The sequence below is a fragment of the Lygodium microphyllum genome, chromosome 14 (assembly GCF_053477565.2).
Source record: "Lygodium microphyllum isolate KBCC chromosome 14, Lygodium_microphyllum_v1.1.10, whole genome shotgun sequence".
NCBI lineage: Eukaryota > Viridiplantae > Streptophyta > Polypodiopsida > Schizaeales > Lygodiaceae > Lygodium > Lygodium microphyllum.
The window spans coordinates 105046000-105071537 of record NC_141148.1 but is presented as its reverse complement, the minus strand read 5'-3'; the positions used below and the strand labels follow the sequence as shown (position 1 = coordinate 105071537).

Genomic DNA, 25538 nt, shown 5'->3' with positions numbered 1-25538 from the left:
ACAAGAATATTACTAAAATTTGATACTCTGTAGTATTGCTCTGAATTCATGGATTTTCGAAAAAATATTTGTGCTACTTTGTTATGAAAGTTTGAGCTCCAACTTGAATAGTTTACATGTGATAGGTTTAGATCTACAAAAGATTTCCATGTTCTTGTACCCCTAATCTTTGGCATGTCAATTTGCCTACTTTTCTCTAAGCACTCTCTATTGTTTCATTATCTCAACTAAAATAGATTGTGCAATGCAAATTTTGATTTAAATGTAGGTATTTTGATCAGAATTGCCTACATCTTCAAATCCAAAACATTGATCCAAATGTTTAGCAATTCTATAGGGCAGTGAATGATCCTCGCTCCCCAATGTCTGCTCTTCAAGGATGATTTATATTACACTTTGAACTACACAGATTTCTTACTTCTACTAACTACAACAGGTTTTAAACTCTTCCCTACTTTATTTGTGATTTTGTGTTAAACTACACTAATTTGGTACTAGTGATTCTCCACTTCTTTTCTAATCTCTACTAATGCATACTCTCTCTTAATCAATTTGGTACTAGTGATTCTCCACTCCCCAATGTTTGCTCTTCAAGGATAATTTATATTACACTTCGAACTACACAAATTGCTTACTTCTACTAACTACAACATGTTTTAGACTCTTATCTACTTTATTTGTGATTTTGTGTTAAACTACACTATTTTGATACTAGTGATTCTCTACTTCTTTTCTAATCTCTACTAATGCATACTCTCTCTTAATCAATTTAATCCATGCAATTACCATGAATCACACTACTAATATTTCATATGATTAGTATAGAATAAAATTGCCATGAATGTGGTGTAAGTAAGTTGTCATTTTGCCTAGATAATGTCAAAGAGAGAACTAGGGAGAGAGAAAGAGGAGAGAGAAGACTGCAAAAGAGAGAGAAAGACTGCAGGAAGAGAGAGAAAAAGAGTGATGAGGAGAGAGACTAGAGTTAGAGAGAGAAAAACAGGAAAGAGGGAGAAGCCATAGAAGCTGTGAGTAAGATGGGAGAGAAAGACTGTAATTGTATTGATGTGTCAAAAGTTGTGAAAAATTACATGTGCTCTCCTTTTATACCAATGTCAGTGTGGCATGGCATAATATCAATGTTATTTACACTAAATCCTTATTCCCAGCTTCTTACAATCCATCCCTTTCTAAAAGTTTTTGCCCTAAAAAACAAACCTAGAAATAGCTAGAAAAAGATGGATAGAACAGAGTACTACTCTGTTTTTACAGCTTTACAAATGGAAAATGAATGAAGTATGACCAACTACATGAACTAAAATTGAAGAATAGAAGTAAGCCTCAGCTATATACATGATTTGGAGTACTTCAAAAGCATATGGAGCCATAAAATCTTCAACAAATAATCTCAAAACAAAGTAGACAGCTTGATGTGTAAACAGACCCTGCTTGACCAAATCTGCCATAACTTCTAGTAGAAGTGTCCAAATGAGACGTACCATATATCAAAACGAAGCTCTTGAAGAGTACTTTAAGCCCATGTAGATAGCTCAATTCTAAAAATTAGGCACGATAAAAACTTTTCTAAAACAGCATGCTGTCCTGAACCTGTCTGCATCATTACTAGCTCCATAAGCAATAGGCTTCAGCCACCAATGTATCCTTCAAGAAAGGAAACTCATCCAATATAGAATCAGGTCTCCAAGAAGCTTCTTCAGGTGGTAAACCTCTCCATTTGATCAAATATTCCACAATAGAACATGATCGAAGCTTCTTCTCACACTGACCTATAACAGCCTCTGGGATGTACTGAATAAGACCATCTTCATCAATAGGTGGCAGCTCATCAATTATATCAACTGGATCACCATAAAAGAGCTTGAGCTGACTAACATGGAAGACATTATGAATCTTTGTGGAAGAGGGAAGCTCTAATCTATATGTCAAATCTCCAATTCGCTTAAGGATCCGATAAGGGCCATAAAACCTGTGGGCAAGCTTATTACTAGATCCATCTTTTAATGTAGAGCACTTGGACTTGGGCACCTTCAATAAAACCAACTCTCCTTCTTGGAACTCTAAAGGCCTCCTCTTCTCATCAGCATACATGTTCATTTGATCTTGATCCTTCCTTAGATTCACCTTACATTGTTGAAGAAGGGGCTGCATTCTTTCCAACTCTTCCTTCCCATGAGGATTGATTTTTTCATTAAAGATGACTGTGGGTAAGGGCACCTTATAACCATACAAAGCCTCAAAGGGTGAAACTCCTATGCTAGCATGAGTAGAATTGTTATAAGCAAACTCAACCAATTGTAACCAAGAATCCCATGAGGTTTGAACATCATAGCAAAAATGGCGAAGATAAGTCTCCAACTATTTATTAACTCTTAACACAATACTAGTGAGTTTGGGAATCTCCCAATTCCCATTTTTTGAATACTAAAAAGGTGGCACCCGGATAACATGCACATAAGTTTTTCAAAACCATATGATGTGACCTATCATAGCAAAGTGCTTGAAAAATAGAATATATTGAGCTATAGAGCACTCCATTTGGAGTTATAGTGTTCAAGTTATGACAAATCCAAAGATTTGACCATGTGTCCCAAAGTTATGAGAAATTTCCATATTCCCCAATATGGTGTTTCTTTCTGTCTGTCCATTAGTTTGAGGATGATAAGCCATAGATGGAGCCAATTTAGTGCCCATAGATGTAAATACTGCTTGCCAAAAGTTACTCATAAACTTTGAGTCTCTATCATGGACAATCACCTGCGGTAATCCATGTAGTCTAAAAATCTGGTCCATAAACTGACTGTCCACTTGAGAAGCAGTAAACTGAATCTTGGTTGGAATAAAATGGGCTGCTTGGTGAGTCTGTCTACCACCACATAAATACTATTCCATCCCTTCTTGGAAGTAGGTAAGCCAGTAATGAAATCCATAGTAATATGAGTCCATTTACCAGTAGGAATAGGTAATGGCTGTAACAAACCTCCTGGCTTATGGGTGCTGTCCTTATTCTGTTGACAAGGCATACACTTCATAACAAAGTCCTTGACATCTTTCCATAGTCCTTTCCAATAGAAACTTTTACTGATCCTGTCATAGGCCTTGAAAACTCCTAAATGTCCAGCTAGAGGCAAACAATGTAGCTCCTCTATAATTTTCCGCTTAAAAGAAGAAGTAGAGGGAATAACAATCTTGCCTTTCAACCAAATATCGCCATTTTTAAGCTGGTAATGCAAGTTTTCTTCCATAAGACCTTGCTGTAATTTCTGAAAAATTTGGTTGAATTCCTCATCTAGAAGATAAGCCTCCTGTAATTCTTCAATCCAGTCATTATGCAATTATATCATAGCTGAAACTTTGCAAGCCCACATACGAGAAAGAGAATCAGCCACTATGTTATCTTTGCCCCTTGTATGAGTGATGTCAAAATCATAATTCTGTAATGTAGCTATCCAACGACGTTGCTTTGGAGTACGATTGGACTGAGTAACGAAATACTTAAGTACCATGTGATCACTATATACTCTAAATCGGCTGCCATATAAGTAATGGTGCCACTTTTTGATTGCATGCAAGATAGCCAATGTCTCCTGGTCATAAACATTCATGACCATTGCTATATCTGTAAGCTTACAGCTCTCAAATGTAATTACTCCATGCTCCTGAAGCAAAACAGCCCCAATGCCACGGCCACTAGCATCACACTGTATAGTAAATTCTTTGAAAAAGTCAGGACATACTAAGATAGGAGCATAGGTAAGGAGTTCCTTTAACTGGTTGAAGCTGCTATCTGCAAGAGCACCCCAAAAGAAAGCCTCCTTTTTCAACCTATCAGTCAAAGGAGCTACAATTGCTGCATAATGCTTAATGAACCAGCGATAGAATGAAGATAAACCAAGGAATCCTCTAAGAGAGGTAGTAGTTGTAGGCGTTGGCCAATCTTTTATACATTGCACCTTCTTGGGATTAGCCTGTATTCCTTTTTCATTGACAATATGCCCCAAGTATTCCACTTCAGTCTGCATGAAAGAACACTTCTTCTCCTTAGCAAAAAGCCTATGATGTCTCAATACATCAAAAACCCTCCTCATATGTGCCAAGTGATGCTGTAAAGTCTTGCTATAGATCAAAATGTCATCAAAGAACACCAAGACAAACTGAAAGAGGAAAGGTTGTAAAATCTTATTCATCAGGATTTGGAAGGTAGCTGGAGTGTTTGTAAGCCCAAATGGCATCACTAAGAAATGATAAAGCCCATGATCAGTCCTGAAAGCAGTCTTGACTTCATCACCCTCTCGCATGCGAATCTCATGGTACCTTGACCTCAAGTCAATCTTCATAAAAAATCGAGCCCCCTTAAGCTCATCAAGCAAATCATCGATCCTGGGTATGGGATACATGTTCTTCACTGTGATCTTGTTAAGATCCCTATATTCAATGCACATTCTGAAAGATCCATCTTTCTTTTTTACTAACAAGACTAGGGATGTATAAGGTGAAGAACTTGGTTCAATGAACCCCATCTCAAGAAGTTCATTGATTTGCTTGGCTACTTCCTCTCATTCACACTTTGATAATCTGTAGGTGGCTTATTGATTGTCTTTGAGTTGGGCTCCAAGTCAATGGGGGGATCTACTGCTCTCTTAGGAGGCAATGAAGTAGGTACCTCAAACAAATCTCTATAATTCTCAATAAGAGCTGTCAAGGCTGGATGGTTTGCTAAATTATTGGGCTGATCTTGTGTTTCTTTATTAAGATGAAAAACAAATATTTGTGAGCGCTTCTTATACTCTCTTTTGAGTTGTTGAATGGTAATAAGCTGAAAATCTGATCTACTAGAAATTCCCTGTAAATGGATAAGCTGTCCATTGGAGATAAACTCCATATACAACTGTGAGAAATCCATAGTGATCCTGCCTAATATCACAACCAATCACAACCAAGTACAATATCTATAGGCACCATTTCCAAAGTGATCAGGTTTACCTTGGCTTCAAAATTTTCAGCCAACTGTAAAGAAACCTGTGGGCATATCTGTGTACTGATTTCCTCTTCATCATTAGCCACTTGAACTCTAATGAGCTGCTGTAAATCTGGGGGAACACAATTTAGCTTGTCCATGATGGACTTATTCACAAAACTATAAGTACTGCCACTATCTATCAGAATAAACACTGGCTTTCCATATATGCTTCCCTTCATACGAAGTGTATTAGGGCTCTTAGATCCTATCCAAGCATCCATAGAAATAGAACAATTAGTGGCAACAAGTGGCTCATCACAAGTCCCACCCAGATCAAACGGAACACTTCCACCTGGATCAAAAGGAAAAGAGTCAGCTGGATCATAAAAATACTCTTGCCCAACTTCCTCCTCAAAATCTTCATTTTCAGTATTAAGTGCCATTGCATTAGCTTCATCCATGTCATCCTCAAAATCCTCAAAAACCAACATACTCTAAAGCTTGGGTTTGACATTTTTGTGTACACACTTTGAGGCATGATCAGGTGTATACTTTTCTCCACACTTGAAACATAAGCCTTTCTCCTTTCTTTCTTTATAAAGATCCATAGGAATAGATTTAGGATTTGTATTGGCTGAAATGGATTTAGGCTTGCTGTCCCCCTGTTTGAAATCAACTCTTGGATTGTTTGCTGTCCTGAAATTACTTTGAGGTCTAGAAGCATTAAATGGAGGACAAGTTGGTATCTGTAAGCTCCCATTTGGCACATGATTGCTGCCATAAGTATTACCAACTTGCCCCTACTTAAAAACAATCTTTGGCTGTCCAAAACCAGGCTGAAATGAAGATTCTCTTCTATACTTTCTTCCATAGCGCTCCGCAAGCTCAATAGCCTTGAAGAGGAAAGTAGGATTTTGTGCCATAACATCAGCTGATAAAGATGGCTCCAAACCATACATAAACTTATGAAGCTTAGCCTTATCACTGATGCTTTCCACATACATGGTCAGGTTGAAGAATTGGTTAGTGTACTCTCTTACACTTAGGCCCCTTTGTTCCAAACCATACCATCTCCGTGCTAATTTCTCTTTCTCAAGAGGAGAAACAAATACTTTAGCCCCATAAGTGAGTATGTTTTCTTTTTTAATATACCTCCACCAGGTATGGGAAAATCCCTCCAAATGCAAGGAAGCAAAATGAATCTTCATGTCATCAGTTTTAGGAAATATGTCAAAGTAGGACTCCATCTTAGAGATCCACTCCTCTAAATCAGATGGTGAAGATGACCAACTATTAAATTTGGCTAGAACAATTTTGTCATTTAGCTCTCTTTCATGAAAGGGTTGCTGTCCCAAAATAGGCTGATCATGATTATCATATATGGAACCTCCAAATTGAGACAGAAATCTTCCAACAGGTAGCTGAGAATTACTATGTAATCTTCCTATTGGTAGAGAACCCCTAGAAATTTGAGTATTCAGCCCAAAAGCTTGAGAGTTAGCTCCATTCAAACTGCCCAAATAGTCATCATTCCGTTGTGAAGCCTCTCCTACTTCATACTGGCTATTTGGAATGCTTCTTCTTCCAATAATCCCCTATCCATGACCATTTTGGTTAAATGGCTGAAGTGGGACTGAAGGGTCACTGTTTGAACAAGCTTTCTCCTTAGCTTCTTTTGGTCCCATTTACATTTGCATCCATTGAGATAATTGTGCCATAATTTGAGCATTAGATTCCACTAACTTATCAATAGAAGCCTTTTTTTTAGTCGTTGAACCACCAACTTCTCAATGGAAGACGTTGTTTGATCAATAGACAAAACCATTTGCTCTATTCTTGATAAGATGGCCTCATGTCGTTCCATGTGTCTTTGTTCATGGACGCACAAAGTATTGTTAAGTATACTGACTTCTCCTTGTTGTTGAAGCCCTTCAAGGCTCTCTTGAGGTGTATTATCCAACATGGAATCCCTGATTTGCTGAGCATAATCTTCCTGGACCTTATTTTTACCCTTATGTCCTGCCATAATAGTGTAGTCCTGCAGTATCCCCTGTCAGGAAAACGGCTATAACTTTTGCTAGGGAGCTCCGATTTCAAAATTTTTTTGTTCAAATCGAAGCTAAGCATGCCCTCTTCAAGATGAGCTATAGCACGCTATAATAGATTTAGGACAAAAAAATCTGTAGTTGGATTTCTGAGTCTGAACTGTCCAGGCCTGCACCCTGTCTAAACCTGTAAGTGCCCTATTTTGACCCTGTAATGCAAGATAGTAACCCCAAATGGTTACCAAACCCTGTAAAAGGCTGTATAGGACTTGTGGGTATCTTGTAGTACTTGTACCTGTACTTCAGTAATGAAGGGTGTACCTGTAACCACCTGTAAGTACCCTGTAAGTACCTTGTAAATTTCCTGTTTTACCGTGTTTTGAACCTGTAGGTACTTGAGCCTTTGGAAAGTCTTCAGTCTTCAATTCTCCACTCGTTGTACCTGTGTGAGGGATAAAATGGCATGGCAAGCTCCCTACACGGGCTCAGAATCACTGGGAGGTGGGCAAAGTTCCCCCCGGGTCGGTTGGTTGCACCCCTTCAGGATCTTTGATAGTGAGGGAGGGTCACCTCTTTTTGTCCCACTATCTCCCCCGGCATCCACCTTTTTTCTCGGTGGGTATATCAACATGGCAGTGGCTAGTAATCTAATCAATCAGCATGAGATGCATTTCTGAAATATTCATTTAGCCTTTCATGAGATGCAATTGAATGGAATTTTGAAATTTTGGATAGGAGAAGGGTCTTACCAATGCAATTCAGTGACTCACTGATTGCTAGTCCTTACCCTTTTACAATATTTCAGCTTGGGTAAAAGAAATTCATCCAATCAATGGATTAGACTAAACAAGTTCATCAATCAATAGATTCAATCAATGGAACTCAATTGTTATGCTAGAAATTTCAGATTGAAGCCTCTAATTCACTGATTGGAACTAGTATGCATAAAGCAAGCATTGCATTCATGAATGGATTGATTCAAGCAAAGGTTGGATGAAATTTGATGGATATCATTCAATTCTTTAATCTCTCAATCAAATGGATTAATCTCAATAATTGGATTAATGAGAGAGATTAAGAATTGAAGAAGAGTACCTTTGACATGGTTGATGATGACTTGATCAATCTTCATATGCTTGATAGAGCCTCCAGTTGTCCAATGTTGGTAAAATAATCCCCAAGGCTTGTGTATTCAGTACTTAAGAACAATCTTGAAGCTTCAAATGCTTGAAATTGAGGCATTCAACCCGTTCCCCCCAAATTTTTGCTCCATGGAAGCTCTTGAGCTTCAATCTTTGACCATTTCGTGCTTAATCCTTGCAATTTGTTGAAGAATCCTTGCTGAGATGATCCCACGGGCTAAAAGGATAAAGAATCTTCAAGAAATTGTTGAGAAATGAAATCTTGGGCTGAAGCTTTCATGGTTGCCCATGGATTGTTCATGTAAGGTTTCAAGAGAGTGAAAAGATGAAGAATATAGCCCCATTTTGGAGTCTACACACCAGGAAGTTGAAGAAATCACTGCCAAAGATCATTTAGAAGCACCATAGCTGAACATTGGCTAAAGAATGATGAAGAACAGGGCTGAAAAAATCAGCGCAAATTTCGGGCTACTGTCCAGTCCACGTGGCTGATCCTCCAAACCATAAAATGGTATGCAATCTGTTGCATTTGATGCCTAGAGTGCCATTATGCAAGCCATTGTTGAAGGAGAGCAATGATCAGTGAATAAGGAAGAGATCTCAGCTGGAAAACTCTATGGAAGCTTGGGCAAAGCTTGGAGAAAGAGAAAAGGAAGACCTCTTTTGAAAAGTAACCACAATTTAACCCCAAACTAAGCCCGGTTAACTCTTCTTTACCCTAATTACCTCCAATTTTGCATAAAAGTTGATGACGACCTATCATTTAAGCCATCCTCCACCATATCTGACCTTGGATATCTCCAGATGTAGTCTCTTACTAATTGTAGATTATCTGCAGTACTCCACTAGTCACTGTCTTGTACAATTTTTGTCTGAAATTGATTTTGATAGAGGAAAATAGGACTGAAAATAGAAGAAACGAATGGATCAAAGACCAATGCTCTGATACCACTTGTCAGAGAGAGAACTAGGGAGAGAGAAAGAGGAGAGAGAAGACTGCAGAAGAGAGAGAAAGACTGCAGGAAGAGAGAGAATAAGAGTGAGGAGGAGAGAGAAAGACTAGATTTAGAAAGAGAAAGACAGGAAAGAGGGAGAAGCCATAGAAGTTGTGAGTAAGATGGGATAGAAAGATTGTAATTGTATTAATGTGTCAAAAAGATGTGAAAAATTACATGTCCTCTCCTTTTATACCAGTGTCAGTGTGACATGGCATAATATCAATGTTATTTACACTAAATCCTTATTCCCAGCTTCTTACATATAAGATTGCACAACTGTTAAGGTCTTTAAGAATGTGGAAACTAGAGAGGTTGGTGATATCAAAAGCTTCATCAGCATAACTTTATCTTTAGATGGCACACCCAATAGTTCATAGATTGCTTGCTTAAGTTTCCTAGCAATGTTGTTGTGTCTGTTGTTGGTATTACAGAGAATTATTAATTTAGAATGTAAAATCTCATTCAATTCATGCATTGGTGATTAGCCTAGATAACCAAATTGATACATATCTCTAATGTGAGAAACTCAATATGTGCTATTGAGAAGATACTACAGGTGACAAGCTCCATGACACATTTGTTGAGCATTGTTTTATGCTTTCTAACAAGTGGCTAAAATAATAGGGGCATCATCAGTGATATCATTGGGTATGGTCAAGTGGAGCTGCTTCTTAATTTAAGGCAGATAACATTTCTATTTTGTGGCAAGGTATTATCAGTTTTTAGGCTTACACATTATGCATAACTTCTTTGCTTCATGATATGAAAAAGGAGAGCATGATTGTACAAGTGCTATCATAAAGAGAACTGTCACTCATATAGGAGCTAAAACTAGATGGTTGGCTTATGAAGTGTGTAGTTGATGTTGTTAATTTTCTTAATGTAACATTTCATCCCACAAGATAAGTATATAGGTGCACTACTTAGAGAGTTTTCTAGTTGGTTTCAAAGGATGATATGTAGCACAATGTACTATGGGATTGCCAGTGCCTTACAAGCTCCTACTCACTCCATTGTGTTGATGGACACTCAATGAAAAAACCAATGTGTTGTGCATTTTTTAATTCTCTTGTGCTTTTATAATCCATGTGTGAATGGGAAATTGAGGAGGTGCAAGAATAGACAACACATAGTAGAATGGAAATATGTCTCCACTGTACCATTAGCAAAGATTGTAGAAGCAGATAGTGAGTGATAAAGAGGATGTGGAGGACAACCAAGATATATTTTCCATGTTAATGAGTCGGGATCATAACATGGAAATTTATGAAGGAGACCTTGAATTATCGTGCTCCATGTTGTCCACCAAGGACACCTTTGCAACAAGGCAGTCGAGCCCAACAAGGATTTCTACCTTCTAAAATGCAAAGAAACAATGTATGAGACAATAAAAGCACATAAGGACCTTTGGTATAACAAAATTGTCAAATGTGAAAATTTAGTTGAGGGCTTGTACTATGGCTAAATCGAAGGCAAAGTTAATACATATACCCTATTAGATCAAACGCCTTCAGTGATGATCTACTCCCATCTTCTCATAGCCATATGCTTACCCATGGAAGCAATCCTTAGAATCCATAACCAATTTGTGTTATCCACTTAGATATATGAGAATATATATGACACTATGATATATGATGATGAAAATGACCAAGATGCATACATTACAACATTGACCCCATTTTCCATACTTAGACATGGCAAAATCTATACTTCTCTCAAATAGAATCTTACTTTGCAGACTTCTTGTATTTTAGTCTATTTTTGGCTTCCTTTTTCATAAGACTATAGTTTTTAAAATATTGTTTACTATAGTATCAAATTCGATACAAAATAGTAATCCTAAACAATAACACTAAATTTAGGTTCAATACCAAATTTGGTACAAAACATTGTTCTTGAACCACAATATAAAATTTAGAACTGAATTTGATACATCATAATACTAAATTGGACATATTTTGTACATTACCACAACCAAATTTGATACATCATAGTACCAAATTGGAGAGAAGTACATCTATCCAACATACTAGTTACCATTTGCACATGCTACTTTCTACATTACCAAATTTCATACAAATAGTACTTAAATTGGTACGTAAGAGTACCAAATTTGGTGTAAAATAGTTTTCCTAAACTATTATTGAAACCACAACAGAGATATAGATGTTAAGCATTGTACTTAGCATATATGCAAGTTGTATGACACTACCAAATCTCTATACTAGAATATCAACTTTGGTACATCATAGCACCGAAATGGACAGAGGTATAGTTGTCCAATATATTAGTTACCATTTACATAGCTTGCTTTACGTAGTACCAAATTTGAATCATGGTAGCACCAAATTTCGTGCAAAATAGTATCCAATTTTGGTACTATACATGTTCCATAGTTGTCAATGGATCCAAAACATAGGACTAGGTATATTGTAATGAATGAAGCTGAGAGGAGAGATGGGGAAGAATTGAAGAGAGAGAAAGAGAACAAGAAGAAGAGAAAGGAAGACAAGAAGAGGAGAGAGAAAGTCTGAAAAGAGGGGAGAAAGTAGGAGGAAGCCATGGAAGCTAAAGATGAAGATGAAGGGTATGTTCTTGATAATCATTGGTTGCCCTAAGCTAGGACTCTTACACCTTATATACCCCAGAGAGTGTCCTTGGGTGTCTAACCCCTAGTTTCTATGTATCCTGCTCATTAATATCCATCCCCACCCTGAAGGTTTTTGCCCTCAAAAATAAAGAAATTTGGAGGGGAGTGATAGGAGGGCTTAGGGAGTGGGTGTAGAGTACTACTCTGAGCCGCATTACAATGAAAATGGATGGGTAAAGACAGCAGGTTGTCTATGACAGGCCTATCGAGGTAAAATTATCATAACTTTTGATAGGCTACTCCAAATGGGGCATGCCACATGTCCAAACGGAGCTTACGACGAGTACTTTCAACCCAGGTAGGATGCACATTCCTAAGTGTTGAATGCTAAAATGACCTATTTTTTGGTTGATTTTCATTATTTTTTAGGGTTGAATGGTTGATTTTACATGATGATTTATTGGTTTGAGAGTATTTTGGATAGGGTGGAATGGTTTTGATAAGTTCATGATGTTTTTCAGTAGAGATATGAGGTTCTCTAGTGTTCTATTATGTTATGTTAATGTCCTAATAGTGTTTGATTAGTTCTAACAGCTTCGGTTTTGCTTATGTTCTTCTTCTAAATGAAGGATGGAGTAATGATTGATGAATTTTGAGGTCTTTTGAAAGCTCGTTTAATGGTTTTTGATGGTTTTGATTGGTTTTAGTTAAGCTGGATACTTTTTGTTGACCTTCTGTAACCCTCTGTTGAGCTTCTGTTGTAGAGCTTTTGTAAATCCTCCGTATACCTTTGTAAGTATTTTGTTGGATGAGGGTATAGTATGGGAAAGTCTTTTAACCTGTAAAGAGATGAATGTAATTTCAAAAGAGCTCAAAGAAGTGGAAGAAACAGTTGTTGAACACTCAAGAGAAGACTAAAGTGAAGTGACAATGATGAGCTATGAAGAGTCACTGTAATAGCTCTAGTGACATTTCATATCAAACATACCTCTTGGGAGGGATATTCACGACCAAAAAAGGATTATTGTGAGCTATTATTGAGTATTATAGTGAGGATTTGATGTACTATTTAGAGAGAGAGAGAGAGAGAGAGAGAGAGAAAGAGAGTCAGAGATAGCCAATTCTATGTAAGACAATGTATCTACATATGAGAGATTGTGAGAGAAAGCTATGGAACCTTTGAAAATGAATCATATGTGATATCTTTCCATTCAAAATGTTGTATTACCTTGTGTTTTTTTAGTCTATCAATGAATTCCATGAAAAATATGAGGAGAATATTGATGGATTTTGTTAAAGTTAAAGCTGTGGGAGAATTATTTCTATGAACACCATATTGGGGAATATGGGAATTTCCCATAAGTTTGGGACACATAGTCAAATCTTTGGATTTGTCCTAAATTGAACACTATAACTCCAAATCAAGTGCTCTATAGCTCAATAGATTCAATTTTTCAAGTGCTTTCCAATGGTAGATCACATCATATGGTTTTGAGAAACTTATAAGCATGTTATCCAAGTGCCACATTTTTAGTATTCAAAAAATGGAAATTTGGAGATTCCCAAACTCACTAATATTGTGTTTATGCAGCTGCGTGAAGATTTCTTATTCGTGGTGTTCTTTTCTTTGTTGAGATCATATCGAATATGAAAAAGATGGTTGTTGATGATACAAGATAGGTTTTCTTACAGTAGAAACCTCATTTTCTTGGTGTCTCTCTTGGGGATCCATTGTTTTTTGTGCAATGTCGGGGAATATACTGCCATCAACAAGCATTAGAAGAGGCTAAAAATGAAAGAAATGGCATTGCCAAGAGGAGAAGAATTCAACAAATGCTTGCAAAGCTCCTTCTACTACTAAAGAATTGGAGATTTTCATTACCAAAGACACTTTCTACAAGAAGGTCATTCCACAATGGCGGAAACATATTACCTGTCAAGGAGAGGACTGGGGAGAGAGAAAGAGGAGAGAGAAGACTACATAAGAGAGAGAAAAATAAGTGCAAAAGAAAGAGAAAGAGAGTGACGAGAAGAGAGAGAAATATTAGAAATGAAGAGAGAAAGATATGAAGGGAGAGAAGACAGCCATGAAAGCTGAAGAGAGGGAGAAGATGAAGGAGACTTGTATTATTATAATCTGATGGTCAAAATCCAGTCCCTTACACCTTTTATACCGGCTAGTGTAGCTGGTATTTTATCCTCATTATTTTATTTCCCCTCTCTTAATTCTATCCCCACGCAAAGGTTTTTTACCCTCAAAAACAGGTTGGGCACCTATTACAAAAAGACAAGGTAGGAGCTGACCAGAGTACTACTCTACAGACATTACAAGGCTTATCTGATGGAATGATAGGTAATCGTTGATGTATAAAGGGTCATTGATCAATTATGATATATAGGTATCATTGGGGAATGATAAAATTTAAATATTGACCCATAAGAAGATAAAGCATGCAGGGAATGGACAACGTGTTGTTTACTACAGGACCTTGCTGTAGTAAATCTAAGATCACTTTCTGTAGAAAACTACAATCAAGGCATGCTACATATCAAAATGGAGCTCTTGGTAAGTGCTTTCAACCCAGGTTGGGTTTGGCTGTTCAGAGTTCAGAGTAAAATCTGGTGTAAAAAAGTGAGTTGTCTGCAATCTTCCATGTACTAAAATATGGCCATAGATAACCAATCTTCAACCAAAAGAGTCTGCTAAAAAAAAAAATCTCGCAAGATGGATACTGGTCTAAATGAGATCCCCAAGCAATCCATTAATCTCTTGGATCAAAAGGTATTCCATCATAATGATTGTCCACGAGAAGAGAATGCCCATCCACCACATATTCTAGTCCACCCAAATCAAATGGATACAAGGAAGTATCTCCATAATCAAGTCCATAATGACATCCATGATCTCTTAGATCATAGGAAAGCATAATGCCATCTTCATCTTCATGTATGCCCAAATCATGTATTACATCATCATCATCAAACATATACCAATCATTGTAACCATGATCAAGGTACTCATTATCAAATGCATACAATGGCTGTTGTAAATTTTGATTAAGTGTAAACCGATGCTCAAGAAGGTCATCATGAGGTTTCTCCAAGAGTCTAAAACCTTTAGTGTAACCATCCACATCTATGAGTGCCTCATGTGATTCTTCAACTAATATGTCATGAGCTTGTACATCTTGCTCTTCATTGTTCCCTTCTTATACATCTTCTTAGTCTTCTTGCACTTTCCCTTCAGTTGAATCTCCAACCACTTAGAGATATTGGCATTTAATGTGTCCATGGTAGCTCTCATTTGAGGCATTTCTTTCGTCATCTTAGCATGATTTCCCTTCATCATCTCAACATGATTTTTTGTATTGTGTACATCTTCTTGTTGATCATGTTGTCATTATCGCCTTCTTACGATTCAGCTTGCTCATTGCTCTCTTTTTCATCATCAACACCTTGAAAAGAACTCATCATTACATTTGGGTGATCATTCTAGCTTATTAGTTACTCATCAAAGCTAGAAGAGTACTAATAAGCATAACCATTATTGTCATGTCCATAAGAATTGGGCTGCTGAATTAAGGAAGGTTCACATGTATAATCATGACTATGTTGCTAAAAAGGTGGATGCTCATAAGCATAAGCATGTTGCCCATAATAGCCATTCTGCTGCCAAGGTTCAATGGAATGATGCTCTACATTATGACATGGTACATCATATCTATAAGCATTAACATGCTGTCCAGATGTACTTGCATACTGCTTATGTTCATTTGCATGTTGTTGCTATCCATATTCATAATATGCATGCAAATCATAGTGTGTACCATCAACATATACATGTTGGCCATAAGCATAAGCATCGGGTACATAATACCCATGAGAATACTCATCATGACCATAATACTCATCATGTTGTTGATAATACTCAGGGTGATGAGAATCCATACTTGATTCAAGTCTTGCTCCTTTTTCTCTATTTGCCTTCATAAGAGCAATATGCTGATCAATTAAAGCTTCAAGTTTGTCAATATTAGCCCATGTTTGAAGCCAACCTTGTTCACTAGAGCTGGAGCTATTGATCTTAGTTGCCATTGTAATCAAGTTGCTTTCAAAATCTTCTTGTTTGATGACCATCAACAAAGCTGCATAACTTCTCTATTTTTGTTCTTGTCTTCCACAAGGTGAATTGCATCAATAAGCTATGTCAACTGCTAATATCAGCATTGATACCTCTAGTAGCAATTGGTTCATCTCTATCAAGTACCAAGATCAGCCTTTAGCAATCAAAGATCTAGCTCAGAAATTGTTGCAGCATGGTCAAAGCTCTAGGGTTGCATAATTAGTCAACAATTCACCTTCCTTGGAATCATTGAAGCCATTAGTATGTCCTTTCTCTAAACATGATAATCTTATCAGTCAGAGATCTAAAATGCATGCAATAGTGTCTAAGCAGCCTAAGATCCTTGTCTCTGATGCAACGCAAATAGGTATGGAAGTACAACTATCTCGGGAGGGGGGTGCTATAATTTAGATACCTAGCTCCAACATAAACTTTTCAAGCCTGGTTCTCCAAGCAAGCTAAACCCACAGAGGCCATAATAAGCATGAGCAAATCTGGTACTTCCCTTGGATAATTTCTAAACCACCAAACTCACTTTGACAACTTAATAAAAAGGCACACAATGCATTGGTGTCCCAGAGATGCCCAATGCCAAGAAGATTTAGTACTCCCCCAACCCAAAATGCATAGCAAGTATCATATGACTTGTTTATCATTCCTTGGAAACCTCTTGCTATGAGTGTTTCATTTTATAAGGCCATTCACATCCAAAAGAGTTGATACCAACATTCCAGACACTAAATCAGGTACCATATAGCCCATCAACTTTAAAGCAGCAATTGCACAATATGTAGCACCACTTGTACATGAGACTCCAAGCCAAGTAACAAGCTAAACCCATCCATATGACTGGCATTCTAAGATATATTTCAATGCATTTTCAGAATCCAGTCCAGACCAATCATTGAGCATTGCCGAAATAGCAATAGCATAATAAACAAAACAAAAATATGTCTCTACTCCTGTATTGACCATTGTAAAGCTTCCATCAGCTTGCTGCAGATTGTGCCTGAGCAACCTATTGTCTCTACTGTAATAGAACCAAGCTTGAGATCTCTAAACCTGAGTCAGTGGCACAACCAAGCTCGTAGCTATTCTTGCATGCATTGCCTAGTTACCATGGGTTTGGGCTAGTGCCACAACCTCAGTATCCAGTCTTTCCAAGATCTCAATGCTGGTTGTCTAGTTTTCCCATATATCTGCAGTAGGGTGTACTATTGACACATCTAGATGAAAGCAACAAGATCCTAAGTGTTCAACTTTACTACCATTTTTGCAATTACACAATGTTCCATCTCTCAAATAATCACCTTCTAGGAGAAAAACCAGCCTCAATCCAAGTACATTAGGGCATTGAGGGTTGAAAGAAATTAGAGGCTCCAAGCATGCACCTGGCTTGTGAAGGGGCACATGCCACGCCCCAATCATTACCCAAGAAAAGACACAGATGGTAGTAAGGTAACTGAAAGTCAATCAACACTAGTGTGGTCAGTACATGTGACCCAAACCATTCTGAGCTGTTGCAATTTTCCTGCCTGACCGCGACCCAATGCTTGAAAACTAGGATTTCGACTACACAACTCCATCCAACATAGACTGATCTCTTTTCTCATCTTTTTCAGTTATTCCAATTGATTTTCGCCTAGGGTAAGAGTACAATGGAATTCCATTGTGAGCAGTATGCACTTGAAAAAGTTAGCCCCAACAAGGAAGCAGCTGCCAGTTATAATGCATACCATCAACCTGGAAGAGTGATAGTTTCTGCAACAAATGTTTTCATCTCACCTTTTTTGAATTCAGGCAGTGCCCTTTCGAGTGAACCTACTTTGGGCCATCACAAGAAAGAAGCAGATGCTTCTAGATTGAGTAAAGAAAACACCAAGGATGTTTTTAAACTTGCATGTATAACAAAGCAAAGAGATGCCAAAGGAAACACAAAGAGTGATGATGAGAAGGGTGAATGTGAAGGTCATATGCAAAACTCAAGTTCTAGAAGGAAACAACTTCCTTTTGCTGATACATGTCATGGCCTCCTGCCAGGTTAGAAACAACTGGCTGATTTTTCTACCAACAGTACAAGAGCAATAAAGACTGTATTTGTGAAGTCAAAGCTGCAAGAGATACTTGCCACCAAAAAAGAGATTCAGAATGATTGTAAATTTATAAATACTGAGCTTGAAGATGAGTTGGATCACATTCTACTTTCTACGAGGTTGGAACTTCTGATAAAGAATAGGAATCTCAAGAAGGGTGACATTGCATTTGATCAAATGAGTATGCCTAAGCCATGTAGTGAAAATGTGAAGGATTCATGGAGGTGTTCCTCGAGAGAAGAACCTCTTCCTTGACAAATGCTACCAGATTGGATCCTTTCAAGCATATGTAACAACCTGGAAACTCCTTGCCTGATAGATGGCCTTTGAGATTGGAGCCTTTTGTCATTGAGCGTGCGCCTCAATGGTTTGTCAAGGAGCATTCACCTAATTTGCAGAGACAAACTTGTGGCAAATCAGATGTTTATAAGAAGAAGAGTTGCAAGAGTCCACTGCTCAATTCAATGCTTTGAGACTAGAGCTTCAACACAAAGATTCAAACCACAGCTCTTACTATGGTTGTTGGAGGCACTTACTACAGCACCAATCTGAAGAAATGTCGACAATACCTAGATAAAGCCCGCAGTTCAATGCTTTTTGCTACACCTTACATGGATGCCTTGAGCTCCTTGATTTTATCCTTCTTCTAGTCTGTTGAAGAAATCCTGATCAAGCCCTTACAGGATCTCTAAAAGAACCATGATGATGGTGATGATGACAACTCCACCACCACTAAAATGGTATACAACATGTAGCTCTTGATACTTAAAGGCTCTCTATGCTATTTACTCTTGAAGAGCATATGGATTCATAGAGTAGAGTGGAGATAATGGGCTGATCTCCTCCATGGAAGATTGAGAGGAGCTTGAAAAGAAAGAGAGAGAAAGAATCTCCCTAAAAAAAGTATCAATAACTATTCCCTCTTCTAATCCTGTTACCACTGTTTTTAGGAAAATACCTTCAGGAGATGGTCTAAAATGACCAATGAGCTGTTAACTTCAGCCTTCATACCACCAAACTTGGTCCAAGACTCCATTGATGCACCAAACCTATAGTCCTTGTGGTCCAAAATTCCTTGATAACTGCACTGTTGTTGCATGGCATGTCTGTACCTATGTACCTGTGGCTCTTAAATCTGTGTGACTACAAAAGGATAATTGAATGGAATGTTGGCCAACTGGATTAAGAACCTATGGCTATGATACCACTTGTTAAGGATGTTGAGATATCGAGCTCCACTCGTGATATGCCAGGGTGACCATTGTGCATTTATGTCACCGACTTGTCAGTTGTTGCAGATGTGGTTGGTACACCGCCCATGAATAATAGCTAGATGACAGCTATCCTTATCTACTCTAGTTCGTGGCTCAGTTAGTATGCCACCTTAGTTAGTTGAGTTTGGTTTGAGACCCATATATAGGGTTCTTCTATTTCTATGTACTTGGGTTCTTTTGGCTTACACAACTAAGAAGAGAAAAACTGTTTTCAGCCTCCACCTGTGTGTGTATTCCCCCATTGTGCTAGCAAGAAAGCTACAAGTGAGACTCCTTCCTTCTCTCCCACAATCTTGACATGGGATCAGAGCCTTGTTCGTGGTAAGGAGCTCAAGAAAGCAAACTAAGTTCGCGGTGTTCTGGTAAGAGGACCAGTGTTGCTTTCATTTTTCTGTTTTGGGAGCAAGTCTCTGCACGTAGCACAACCGGAAACTGCAAGAGTGCATTGTCTCAGATTCAGACGCCCTTCGCGGTGTAGCAAGAGGGCAGTATATGCTGCGGGAGAAGGCTTTAGACCTCGGTTACTCTGTTTTTTTTATTTGATGCCATTTCGGGGCCTGTTTTGGAGGCGGAAGTTTTCTGCATGCACTTAGGAAAAGGCCCTGTTTTATCCTATGCGACCACTGTTCTACAAATTGGTGAAAAGTTACTGTAGAAATTGCATCGTATGCCTGTGCACAGAGACATCGAGAGTTACAGAATCATCCTTATTGCCTGTTGATGCAAAATTGTCACTAGGAAGTGACTGTGTGGTCAAATACCACTTTCATCAGTTTTGCAGATTTGCCCTTGTGAGGCTGAAGCTGTGTTCTTTGCAGTGATAGAATTTTTTCCAGTGTTCTGTAATGGCGTCTGATTCTCTTTCACAAATTGTCACTGAAAAGCTTGACAAGAACAACTTCCAAGCATGGAAGTTCAGAATGACAAATTTCCTTATGGGAAAAGGATATTGGGAATTCGTTGCATGAAATGAAGAAGAACCAGTTCTTCCTGATGTTCCCAATCAATAGCAAATGCAGGCATTTAAAGCATGGCATGAGAGAGCCAGGAAAGTTATGTACTGGCTGTCTATCAGCATTTCAGACTCTATGATTGTGCATATTCAAGATGCAAGTACGCCAAAGGAGGCATGGGATACTTTATCAAAAATGTATAGCACAAATACGCAAGCCAGGAAAATGCAGCTCAAGCAAGAGTTGCACAATGTGCAAAGAGAGTATGAGCATCAATGACTACCACATGAAGGTGAAGAAGATTGCAGATGCACTTGCTTCCATTGGATCACTAGTGGAAGATGATGATTTAGTTTCTGTGACCTTGAATGGTCTAGGAAAGGATTATGCACAGTTCCGAACATCCATTTCCATCCGTGAAAGATTTCCTGATTTTGAGGAGTTGATTGCTCTTCTAATTTCTGAGGAACAGAGAAATGGTGATGCATCTTCTTCAAGAGGAACTTCAAAAGAAGTTGTCTTCTTCTCTAATGCTGGAAAAGGTAGAGGCAGAGGTAGAGGAGGCCGTGGTAGAAATCAGAATATGCAGCAAACTCAAGAAAACCAGTCCTTTGGAGGACGACATGGTAACTCTAGAGGCAGCGGGAGCCAAAGAGATCGTGGTGGATGGCAAAGAGGCCAAAATGCAAACAGCAATGTTGAATGCTACTACTGTGGTAAAATGGGCCATATGGCTAAAGACTACTATAAAAAGCAGAATGACATCATGAATGGAAAACTGCAACAAGGGAAATATGCATCTTCTAGTAGACAGGGTGATGACAGAAATGAGCATTTATTTATGGTGTAGCACATGACCAATTCTGTGACAAGTGCAGAAGAAAGCAATGATGTGTGGTATGTTGACTCAGATACATCAAACCACATGATAGGTCATGCAGAATGGATGTAGGATGCAAGGAAAATGGAAAAACTAGGATTTATGGAGACTGGTGATGATACTGCACATCCTATTGTGCAGATTGGAAAATTTGCTTTGTCTATGCAGGATGGGAAAAAGAAATACATGTCGGATGTATTTCATGTCCCGAATATCACCAAGAACCTAGTTTCTGTTGGTCAAATGGTTGAGCAAGGCTTGCAGGTAAGATTTAATTCTCATGGATGCTTTATTGAGGATATGAAAAATAAAGGTCGCTTGATAGCAAAAGGAAAGAAGAAGGGCAGAATGTTTACATTGGATGTAGACATGCCTGAATTGAGTGCAGCAATGTTTGCACATGGGACTGGTGTAGTTGCAGATATTGATATCTGGCATAAACGCATTGGTCATGTTAATGTACAGAGACTTAAATCAATGCAAGCCCAAAATATTGTTGCAGGATTGCCTAAATTGAAGGTTGTAAAAATGCATAAGGTATGTGAAGCTTGTCAGTTTGGAAAACAGGCAAGGAAACCATTTCCTAGACATGTTCAAGAGAGTAAGAAGCCATTGGAATTAATCCACTCTGATGTGTGGACTACTAAAGCTGCATCTCTTGGAGGCTGTCATTATTTTGTACTTTTATTGATGACTATAGTAGAAAAGTTTGGGTGTATTTTATGAAAAAGAAAAGTAAAGTTTTTGGGCATTTCAAAACTCTTAAAGCTATGGTTGAAAAAGAAACAGGCCTGCAAATAAAATGCCTAAGGTCAGATGGAGGGGGAGAGTACCTCTCAAATGAGTTTGCAAGGTTCCTGCAGGAGCATGGCATAAAGCAGCAATATTCATGCAGTCATACCCCACAACAAAATGGAATTGCAGAAAGAAAAAATAGGCATATTAGAGAGGTATCTCGTGCTATGCTCAACGAAAAAGACTTGCCAGGGCTGAAGCAGTTGCTACAGCAGTCTACATAATGAACAGGACTCCCACTACAGCAATACATGGGATGACTCCAGAGGAGAGGTATACTGATAGGAAACCAGATATTTCTCATTTGAAAATTTTTTGTTGCATTGCCTATGTTCATGTGCCAGATGAGTTGAGATCCAAGTTGGATCCAAAAGCTGAGAAGTGCATCTTTATTGGTTACTCTCTGCAGAGCAGAAAGAGTATAGATGCTATAACCCTTCTACTCGTAAGTTTACAGTGAGCAAAGATATTGTTTTTGATGAGATGAGTAGCTGGTATAAACCAGAAAATGTGATTAATGATGTAGATGCACAAAATGGTAATGCTGCACAGAATTCACAGTAGCAACCACAAGATATTAGTGGATCAGGAGCGTCCTCTAGTAGTGGTTCACATTCTTCGCCATGGACAGGCAGATTGAGATCAGGAGAATCTTCTCAAAGCAATGCAGATAGTGGTATGCAGGTATCACGAAAAGGAAAAGAGAAGGTAGATCAGCCCATGTTTGATGTGAATGCAGGTCACTCTTATGTGGATGGTGAATCTAGTGGCTCAGAACAGAGCATTGATGATGAGTTGGGTATTCCTTCTATTGTTACACCTTGAGTAAGGAAGACCAGGGATGTTTTGAGAGCACCTGGGAGTGAACCTACTTTGCGCAGGTCTACTAGAGCTAGGTATCCTGTGGATAGGCTAAAATATGATAGATTTACAGCCATTCACTATGCCTATATGGTCAAAATGATACAGGAACCAGAACCCACTTCTTTTGACCAAGCCATGGGAAAAGAAAAATGGGAGAAAGCCATGGATGAAGAAATGGATGCCTTGGAAGCAAATGCTACATGGGAATTGCTACCTTTGCCTAAAGATAAGAATGCAATTGGTTGTAAGTGGGTTTATAAGGTGAAGCACAATGCAGATGGTTCTGTGAACAGATACAAGGCAAGATTAGTAGTCAAGGGGTATGCACAAACATATGGCATTGATTACGAAGAAACATTCAGTCCGGTTGCAAGGATGGCAACCGTAAGAGTAGTCATTGCTATGGCTGCATCAAAGGAATGGTCTTTACATCAGATGGATGTAAAGAATGCCTTCTTGCATGGTGATTTGCAAGAAGAGGTCTATATGGAGCAGCCACCAGGTTATGTGCATGCTGTTCATCCTTATTTTGTTTGTAGGTTGAAGAAAGCCTTGTATGGCTTGAATCAAGCACCTAGAGCATGGTCTGACAAGATAGGACAGTATCTTGTCACTATTGGCTTTCAGATTTCCAAGGCAGATTTCTCACTTTATGTGAGAAAAATAGAGAAAGCTATTATGCTACTTGTCATTTATGTTTATGATTTGATTATCACAGGTGATAGTGATGAAGATATCCTTCATGTGAAAATGCTATTGAAGCAGAAGTTTGAGATGAAGGATTTGGGAGAGCTATGTTATTTCTTGGGCATTGAGGTGATTAGATCACCAAGTGGGATATGGCTCTTGCAGAGGCAGTATGGATTGGACATGTTGTCCAAATATGGGATGACAGGTTGTAAGCCTATTTCAGTTCCTTTGGAGCAGAATGTGAAGTTTAGCGCAGATGCAGGTGAGCTTCTCGAAGACCCTACTATGTACACACGCATAGTAGGAAGTTTGATTTATATGACTATTACCAGGCCAGATTTGAGCTATGTTATTGGATTGGTAAGTCAGTTTATGCAGGCTCCAAGGAAACCATATTTGGATGCGGCTAGACGCATACTCAGGTATATGAAGTCCACATTGCAGTATGGACTACTTTATGAGACTGGGGTTCAGATACAGTTGTATGGATACACTGATGATGATTGGGTTGGTAGTATTTCTGATAGACGATCTACCAGTGGATATGTGTTCTCTTTTGGGAGTGCTGCAGTCACTTGGAGCAGCAAGAAACAGCCTACAGTTGCCTTGTCGAGCACAGAGGCTGAGTACAGGGGCGCAGCAATGGCTGCATGTGAGGTAGCTTGGTTGCATAAGCTACTTTATGATATGCATCAGTCTATAGATGGGCCAGTTGTCATTTATTGTGACAACATGAGTAGTATACACTTGGCAAATAACCCACTCTATCATGCTAGAATAAAGCACATTGAGGTGCATTATCACTATGTGCGAAAGAGGGTTTTACTAGGTCTTATTGATCTAGTTTATGTCAGCACAGAGGACCAGGTAGCTGACATATTTACGAAGGCATTGGGCACAGAGAAGCTGCGCAAGTTCAGAGACCTGCTTGGTGTGCAGGAATTGGGATTGAGCTCAAGGGGGAGTGTTGAGATATCGAGCTCCACTCGTGATATGCCAGGGTGACCGTTGTGCATTCATGTCACTGACTTGTCAGTTGGCAGATGCAGTTGGTACACCGCCCATGAATAATAGCTAGATGACAGCTATCCTTATCTACTCTAGTTCGTGGCTTAGTTAGTATGCCACCTTAGTTAGTTGAGTTTGGTTTGAGACCCATATATAGGGTTCTTCTATTTCTATGTACTTGAGTTCTTTTGGCTTACACAACTAAGAAGAGAAAAACTGTTTTCAGCCTCCACCTGTGTGTGTATTCCCCCATTGTGCAAGCAAGAAAGCTACAAGTGAGACTCCTTCCTTCTCTCCCACAATCTTGACAAAGGAGAGGACTGGGGAGAGAGAAAGAGGAGAGAGAAGATTGTAGAAGAGAGAGAAGAAGTGCAAAAGAGAGAGAAAGAGAGTGACAAGTAGAGAGAAAGACAAGAAGAGAGAAAAGACAGCCATGAAAGCTTGAGAGACGGAGAAGATGAAGGAGACTTGTATTATTATAATCTGATGGTCAAAATCCAGTCCCTTACACCTTTTATACCTGCTAGTGTAGCTGGTATTTTATCCTCATTATTTTCCCTCTCTTACATTACCATCATGATGCAGGCTCTATGTGGTGGACTATTTCCTCTCCCTATTCAAGCAATAGAGACATCGATCTTGGTAGAAAACTGTTTGGGAACGAACTGAAGTGCAAAAATAGAGAGAATGATCATCCATGGGAGATCAAGCATTCATTGAAAAGTTTCTAAACATCATCAAGTGGGAAATTGTGAAGAAGTTTCAAGAGTCGTGGTCAGTGGAATTTCACAAAAACAAGAAAGAAAAGAGTTGGAATTTATTCATGAATACTCAACAGCAGGGCATGTGGGATGCATGGTACACTAATAATCTCTTATTTGTCCAATTAGCAACCCATTGGAAGCTAATAGACAGAGTCTTCTTCACAAGATATACTATTGAACCATAAGAAGTTACCATTACTATGATGATGGCACCACAATGATCTCAAAAGAATGAGTTTTGACACTTTCAAAATGGAATATCTTTCCCTATATAGTGGACCGAAAGCTGAATTCAGAGACCTAGAAAAGAAGGAAGTAGAAGAAATATTGGCAAGGAA

General features: G+C 38.6%; 1 pseudogene; it reads right to left on the bottom strand.

Annotated features, from left to right (window-relative positions):
- Window positions 1-16294: 16294 nt before the first annotated feature.
- Window positions 16295-19008, bottom strand: LOC148025936 (geranylgeranyl transferase type-1 subunit beta pseudogene; annotated as a pseudogene).
- Window positions 19009-25538: the final 6530 nt, after the last annotated feature.